The sequence below is a fragment of the Salvelinus fontinalis genome, chromosome 14, assembly GCF_029448725.1.
Source record: "Salvelinus fontinalis isolate EN_2023a chromosome 14, ASM2944872v1, whole genome shotgun sequence".
Lineage (NCBI taxonomy): Eukaryota > Metazoa > Chordata > Actinopteri > Salmoniformes > Salmonidae > Salvelinus > Salvelinus fontinalis.
In genome coordinates this window covers 22,790,007-22,798,468 of record NC_074678.1, presented here as the reverse complement: position 1 = coordinate 22,798,468, position 8,462 = coordinate 22,790,007, and positions in this window count along the sequence as shown.

Below are 8,462 nucleotides of genomic sequence, written 5' to 3'. Positions count from 1 at the left end.
TTGGCAGGAACCCAGGAGCGCTCCTCGGGACCGTAGCCTTCCCAGTTCACCAGATACTGCCAGGACCGCTGCACCCGGCGGGAATCCAGTATCCGGTGGACGGTATAAGCGTTTAACATTTTTCGACAGAAACACGATTTATCATAATAAATTGTTCTTACTATGAGCTGTTCTTCCATCAGAATCTTGGGCAATGAATCCTTTCTTGGGTCTAATCGTCTTTTGGTCGAAAGCTGTCCTCTTGCCATGTGGAAATGCCCACTAACGTTCGGCATGAACTGGAAACGTGCCCAGCGGTTCAAAGTGTCTCAGAAAGAAATGCCTCAAAATCGCACTAAACGGATATAAATTGCTATAAAACGGTTCAAATTAACTACCTTATGATGCTGTTAACACCTATAACGAGTAAAAACATGACCGGAGAAATATTACTGGCTAAACAACAGGTTGGAAGGAGGCGAGTCCGACGTCCTTCGTGCGTCAGGCGCAGGCAGCCAAAGGAAGTTACTTCCGGTATTTGGTGATTTATAGAGGCCCTGATTGCGCAATCGACTCAATTCAAAGCGTCATCACGTACTGACATCCAGGGGAAGACGTAAGAAGTGTCTGTTTCTCCATAGCATTTACAGGGACCTTTAAACTGACTCCAGATCAGTGGCCAAGATGTCTGAAATCTGACTCCCTGTCATGAAAAGTGCTGTAGAAGGAGTTCTGTTTCACTCAGAGACAAAATTCCAACGGCTATAGAAACTTGAGAGTGTTTTCTATCCAATAATAATAATAATATGCATATTGTACGAGCAAGAATTGAGTACTAGGCAGTTTAATCTGTAGAGCAAATTGTGCTAATGCGAAACAGCACCCCCTATATTCGCAAGAAGTTTTTAAGGCACATACATTCAGTGGTGTAAAGTACTTAAGTAAAAATACTCTAAAGTACTACTTACGTTGTTTTTTTGGGTATCTGTACTTTACTATTGAAATTTTTGCCAACTTTTACTTTTACTTCATTCCTAAAGAAAATAATGTAATTTTTACTTCATGCATTTTCCCTGACACCCAAAAGTACATTTTGAAAATGGTCCAATTCACACACTTATCAAGAGAACATCCCTGGTCATCCCTACTGCCTCTGATCTGGCATACTCACTAAACACAAATGCTTTGTAAATTATGCCTGAGTGTTGGAGTGTGCTCCTGGCTATTCGTCAATATTGGATTGCTTAATATAAGGAATTCGAAAGGGTTTATACTTTTACTTTTGATACTTACTGTAAGTATATTTTTGCAATTCTATTTACTTTTGATACTTAAGTATATTTAAAACCAAATACTTTTACTCAAGTAGTATTTTACTGGGTGACTTTCACTTTTACTTGAATCATTTTCTATTAGGGTATCTTTACTTTTACTCAAGTATGACAATTGAGTACTTTTTCAACCACGGCTTACATTACATATCAAACAAAATATAAAAACAGTACATCATATAACATTATAACAACACTACATATCTATAAAAATGTATAATACCACCATACAACAATATTACAATGTATGTGTGTGTAGAGTGTGTGTGCTAGCGCTTGTGTGCGTATGCATGTCTGTACCTGTGTGTGTGTGTCTCTTTACAGTCCCTGTTGTTCCATAAGGTGTATTTTTTCCTTTAAAAAAAATCTGATTCTACTGCTTGCATCAGTTACCTGATGTGGAATAGAGTTCCATGTAGTCATGGCTCTATGTAGAACTGGGAACCTCCCGTAGTCTGTTCTGGAGTTTTGAAGAGACCTCTGATGGAATGTCTTGTGGGGTATGCATGGATGTCCGAGCTGTGTGCTAGTAGTTTAAACAAACAACTCGATACATTCAGCTTGTCAACACTTCTTACAAAAACAAGCAGTGATGAAGTCCATCTCTCTTCCAGGGCCAGGAGTGCTGCCTTTTTCTGAGCCAATTGTAATTTCCAAAGTCCCTCTGGCACCTGACCACACTACTGAACAGTAGTCCAGGTGCGACAAAACTAGGGCCTGTAGGACCTGCCTTGTTGATAGTGTTGTTAAGAATGCAGAGTAGGGCTTTATTATGGACAGACTTCTCCCCATCTTAGCTACTGTTGTATCAATATGTTTTGACCATGACAGTTTACAATCCAGGGTTACTCCAAGCAGATTAATCACCTCAACTTGCTCAATTTCCAAATGATTCATTACAAGATTTATTTGAGGTTTAGGTTTTAGTGAATGATTTGTCCCAAATACAATGCTTTTAGTTTTTGAACTATTTAGAACTAACTTATTCCTTGCCACCCATTCTGAAACTAACTGCAGCTCTTTGTTAAGTGCTGCAGTCATTTCAGTCGCTGTAGTAGCTGACATGTATAGTGTTGAGTCATCCGCATACATAGACACACTGGCTTTACTCAAAAAAAGTAAGGGGCCTAAATTGAAAAAAGTAAGGGGCCAAAACAGCTGCCCTGGTGAATTCCTGATTCTACCTGCATTATGTAGGAGATGCTTCCATTAAAGAACCCTCTGGTTTTGCAAACCCCTCGAGGACCGAAGGGCAGTGGGGCCTGATGGACCCGTGCCGGCTGTGGTATATGTGGTAGAGACCCCCTGGGCTGGAGACAGGGTAGAGGATGATAGAGCAGGAATTTCTGTTAGCAGGTGGGCGAAACGGTTGGTCAGCAGTATGGGATCCCCCAAAGCCATTTCAGTCACATTCACCAAAGACCACTGCCTTGCGCTGGACTTACGGTGTATGACGTGCCTCCACTGGGATGCAGGATTGATAACCATGGCATCCACTAGCTCCTCATAAAGCGTCCTTGGGGACTGGTATGGGAGGTCGGGGTAGGATGGGGAGGGCAGGTGAGATGGTAGGGGAGAGGTGACTTCACTAGGGAGGGGTCTCTGCAGGGCAGCCCTGGCCAGTCAGGCAGAGAGTGGCAACGCGGTGGCGAGGCAGTGGCACGACGACCAGGCTGAGGTCAGTGCAACCTATCCAGGATACGCTAATGTCTCAATTTGCTTACTCTGGACGTCCAGCTCAGACATGTATTCCTCAATAAACTGACAGTTTCCACACTGCAAATTTGGTTGTCAAGGAATCAGCTAAAAGTCAATCAATCCACACAGTCTGAGTCAGTTAGATTGAATCACACAGTTTGTTGGATCACCACAGTCATAGACAGCAAGCCAGAACCCAACAACAGGCTAGAACCCAGCCAGCACTAGGACCCACAATAAACACAACCAAGGCACAAAACTGGTCAACATAACAACAGCAAGGAGAGAGTGGTGACTTACTCAATGCGATTAAATGCTGGGGCCCATCAAAACAGCAATGTAACGGAAGCCATGTTACCAGTATGATACCCAGGAGAGAAGCACATTGGTGGGGATGTAGTTTATAGTACAGCCGGTGGATAGCCGGGAGGGTGGCAAGCGCTATACCGGGCCACGGGAGAGTTCAAAAATAGTACATTCAAATGGAGTTTAGGTTTGGCAGTAGTCCAAAAACATCCAAGGCACAATGTCAAGTGCTGCGAGCTTTCCTCAGGCACTGTTTCGAATAGATGTCCTGAATTTTTATAATTACTGTAAACGAACGATATCCTTTCAGTTGAGTGTACTAGCGCTTTGTTCAGCCCAGACCTAGTTATGGTGAGAGGAGAGAGCGAGGGTGGGTTGAGCATGAGAACTAAGCTAGCAATTTGAACCTTCCAGGTAAAAAAGCTAGTTTGGTGTAGCTAGCCTTGTGGTGAGTCACCTGAGTTAGCTAAGCCTTTTGGCGAGAGCTAGCCCTTTCTAGTGTGGTTAGCTAGCATTCCAGCTAGCTAGCCAAGTTAGCTAAATTCTTGCTGCGTGGGCTGACCAAGTCTCGATAGCTAGCCGTGTGATGCTAGCTACCAACAGAGACTGAGAAGTAGAACATATATTACACTCAAAGCAAAACTTTCCTTTTGGTCAGTACTCAACACTATCGACTGGACCTGAGGTCCTACTTTCGGCAGTGTTAACCTCACGGTTCGCCTGAGGACAGTTTAGTAGCAAGACAGGGATCTAGTGGTCAGTGTACCGAAGCCGAACATCTCAATGGCCTTAACACCGAATCCCTGACCAAACTGGTGGTTAAGGTCTTACAGTAAGTACACGTATGATTACACGCATATCATACCCATGCCTTCTGTTGTAATTGCGCTTTCTTTCTCTCAACTCACTCACACACTCTCGCAAACACACACACACACACACACACACACACACACACACACACACACACACACACACACACACACACACACACACACACACGAATTGAGACCAATTACCCAATCTTACGCTAGAGATCAGGCTCGGAATGTTAACAGGAGCAATAACAGCGATGTGAAATCCTGATGTAAATATTTTCCATCTCCTTTCTGAAGAAGTCAATGACAGTTAACTTCACACTGTAAGAGCCTGGGGCACATTCCTAAGAGAAGGGGGGCTATTGTAATTCAGACTAAACAGATCCCACCAGCACCCTTATCCCCCCAGTTTCTATGTTGACATGCAGGACTATGCAAATGGCCCAACATGTTTGAATGTTTAAATTTCAATTTGAAAAAACAATCTTTCTTCCTTTGTCCGGGCAAAGAGCTGCTGTGGCAAATGGGTCAAAATCATTTATATTGGTCACTGCAAATGCTAACGCACTTGTGAGAGATATAAACAAATAAGTGAATAGCGCTATCCCTTTTCTGTTTTCCAAATTCCCCCTGCTTTTTGCATTTGCTTAGGAATCTTGAGGCGAAAACGTTAAGGATGGCGCACATCCCACTATTATCAGAGACCAGGCATTGGCAGGGTTACAGGTAATTATCAAACTGACTGAGTGTTGATAGTGGGCAAGTTTACGTTTTCTGTTTTGGCATTAAGAGGGATGAAATCTGATGATTTGCATTTCACCAACATCCATATAGTGATACACAAATCATACATTATCCAGATTTAACAAGTGTGACCCAAAGCATGACATCATGTCAGACTGTCCCTGTCCCCCAGATCACTACATTTGTGTACTGAGGCCCAGTCTATGGCCTAAATGAATGCCTCTCCTCTCTTCCCTCTCCTCTTTGTGGGGCAATTCCATTACCCACCACGGGAAATCAGTCTTCACCTTTGTGTCAACAAGGACATCCTTCTGAGAATACCCCCACATCACTCCCTCCCCCTGCCCCCTCCACCAGCCCAATTACCCTGTCAATCCCCTGCTGCTCCATGCCCTGTCCCCTCAAGGGTCCACACCCCAGCTATAGATCACCCCCATTCTGTCCCCTCTAGCCTTCTATTGCCATCCCTATGTGAGTGACACCCCTATCCCTGGCTTATTCCTTGTTCTAGTCCCGTTATTTGTTTATTCTCTCTAGATAATTGTCTGCTCTTTATGTTTCATTTTTTATTTAATTTTTTTAACCTTTATTTTACTAGGCAAGTCAGTTAAGAACACATTCTTGTTTTCAATGCCGGCCTAGGAACAGTGGGTTAACTGCCTTGTTCAGGGGCAGAACGACAGATTTTTACCTTGTCAGCTCAGGGATTCGATCTTGTAATCTTTTGGTTACTGGGCCAACCACTAGGCTACCTGCCGCCCCATTGTTGGTCATAAGACTGTAAAAACACCAGCAAATCAGCTCCAAGTGATTTTAATTTTGGAAATCTGTTCCCAAGTATTCCCATGTGTAATAGAGAACCATGTGATCGTATACAAATGTAACTAAGGTTTGAAATTATGATGTTTTAGTAAAATATTAAATCTGTTTGGGCTTCTTGCCATCAATTTGCAGTCTACAAATTATTTGTAATTATGTTCTGGCCCCCTGACCATTCATTCAAGAAAAAAATTGGCACGTGCCTGAATCTAATTGACGGATCAGGCTTTACAGTATATCTCTCTAAAACAGTAACAACAACTATCCTTATAGTTTGGTAAGAGGATCATTTGATTTACTATCTTGTTGTATGTATTACAGTATCATGCACCCAATAATGGGAAGTTTTATGACCCACATTGATAAAAACACAATCAATTAACTTGGTTAGTGCAACAATACACAATATATAATAATAGGACATGTGCTGTATTCCCCTCAGTGAGATGTTATATGGATGGATAACCTGACACCTTAAATTCTTTATATAAATGACTCACAGCGTATCAGACACCTGAGTCTTTTATCGAGCTAATAAGTAGACATCACCGGTCCTTCAATAGGCTAACAGGCACCTAGAGCTGCTAACGCCACACATCGGACATGACGGTGACCGCCGAGCTCATCTCTATGACGGCTCTGACGTCTCACCATTAGTCACCTGTATGGGGACAGGGTAGAGGTGGGACAGAGTCTGAGTGTCACCATCATGACATAATTTATTAGGTGTAGTCAGGGCACAGTCACAAACCCCTTAGAGTAACAGCTGGCCAGCATGCACACAATATTTGGTTCTGGGTGCTGAGACTACTGTATCACCAACACAGATCCTGCAGCTAGAATTATGAAGCCGTTATCGTTGCAGTTCACTCCCCAGTACAAAGGAGGCTCTTGAACATACTGAATATGGGCATGGTAAACATGCCCATGGGGCACTGGGGGCTGGGGCTAGGGTGGGGCTGCAGCTTGGTTGTGATGCGGTGAGGTGGCCTGTGGGGGTCTTGTGGCGTGTCGTGCTGTGCTGTGCAGCTAGCAGGGGCCAGTCTGCTGACTAATTCTAGCCATTAATTTCACATTTCAGCGTCCCCGCCTGTCATCAGGGCTCTTATCAAAAATACATACCAGACCATAATCACACTACGACTGGCTGCCAACATACCTCAGGAGGCAGACACATGAACACGGATGAAAGATGGGGTGGCAGAGAGAGGGAGCGAGGGAGACATTAGAAAGTGGGACAAAGAGAAGGGATAGGTTGAAAAAGAGAAGTAGGTTATTCAACAGCAGTATTTGAACTTATTTGACACAATAAATACAAAATGCTTTCTTTTGAAGCGCTGCTCTCTCAGCACACAGGCACTTACACTTCTGCTGCGGCATATGCTGTAGACACAAACACGAGCGCAATTGTCCCCATTATGAACAACTGTCCTGAGAAGGTGACTGTGAGCCCCTAGGTGATGACTACTGGGTTAGGGTGTCACCCAGTAACAGTTCTGGACCACTCACGACTCGTGGTTCTGTCGGTGTTGCTTTACTCAACAGTAACTGATCTGTGTGCCTTTTACAGATGATGTCCTCTGCAGTCTGAACAGTGAAGGACACAGGACCAGTCTGAGCATTGACTGTAGCAGGAACCCACTTCGGTCTTTTGAGGTAGTTCCTAGCTAAGACAGTTTCTCCAGGATTGAAAACTCTGTCCTTTGCTCTCAGTTCACAACGTTTGGCTTGACTCTCCTGTTGATGTGATACTGTCTCCTTTGCGTTCAGAAGTTTGAGTAGGTCAAAACTTGTGCATAGCTCTCTCTTCATGAGTAGCAGGAAGCTGGTCAAGCATTGGTGCAGTGTCCTTTGACCCTGAGACACTTTTAAGGCATGTTTCATGAAGATGGATATTACGGTGCTGAACTGATGTGCTATACGCCATTCACCGGTAGGAATGTGGCCATTTCTTGGGACACTAGCTGCGGTCCATTTGGAGTTGGAGTGGCGATCTGAACCAACTAAACACTTCCCCAAGCTTCTCGATTGTCTTCTCTGCAGTAGTAGACTTCATGATGGCAATCTCTGGCCACCTGCTATGAGCATATAACCATGAGAAACATTCTGTCTTTGAATGGACCTGCTATGTCGACGTGTATGCGTGGCCACACCTCCCACAGCCAATCTCACAGATGAAGTGCAAGTTGAAGTACGTTGCAAACCTTCTGAGATGAGGAACCTGTTTTTGTTTCTCCTCAATGCTTCCATCCAATCCAGGCCACCAGAAGTAGGTTTGTGCGATTTCCTTCATGCGAACCATTCCACATTGACCTGAGTGTAGCTGTTGCAACACTGGTTTCCCCAGCAAAGACGGAATGATAACTCTCCTCCCCCACAGCAGACAACCGGACTGTACTGACAGCTCAGTTCTCCTGGAAAGGTAAGGTTTCAGTTCCGGAGCATCCCCTGCATCTTTACCTTTGATGATGTCCATCACTTCAGATAACACCGGGCTGTTTCTTGTGTTTCTCCGCACTTCTGTTGAAATAACTGGTGCATTTTCCACACCTACCACCATAAACATGGATCTATTTCACCACAACAGTCCAAGAAGTACATAGGAACTGGCTAAATACCAGGAATGGCTGCCACTGAACAACTGACAGCTATCATCTTCCCATACTTTTGCATATGCAGACTGACAGACACAAATTACCTGGATGTTTTTGTGCATGTCTTATACAGACAATTACAGTCAATGCATCTCTAAACAGGAAATAGATTT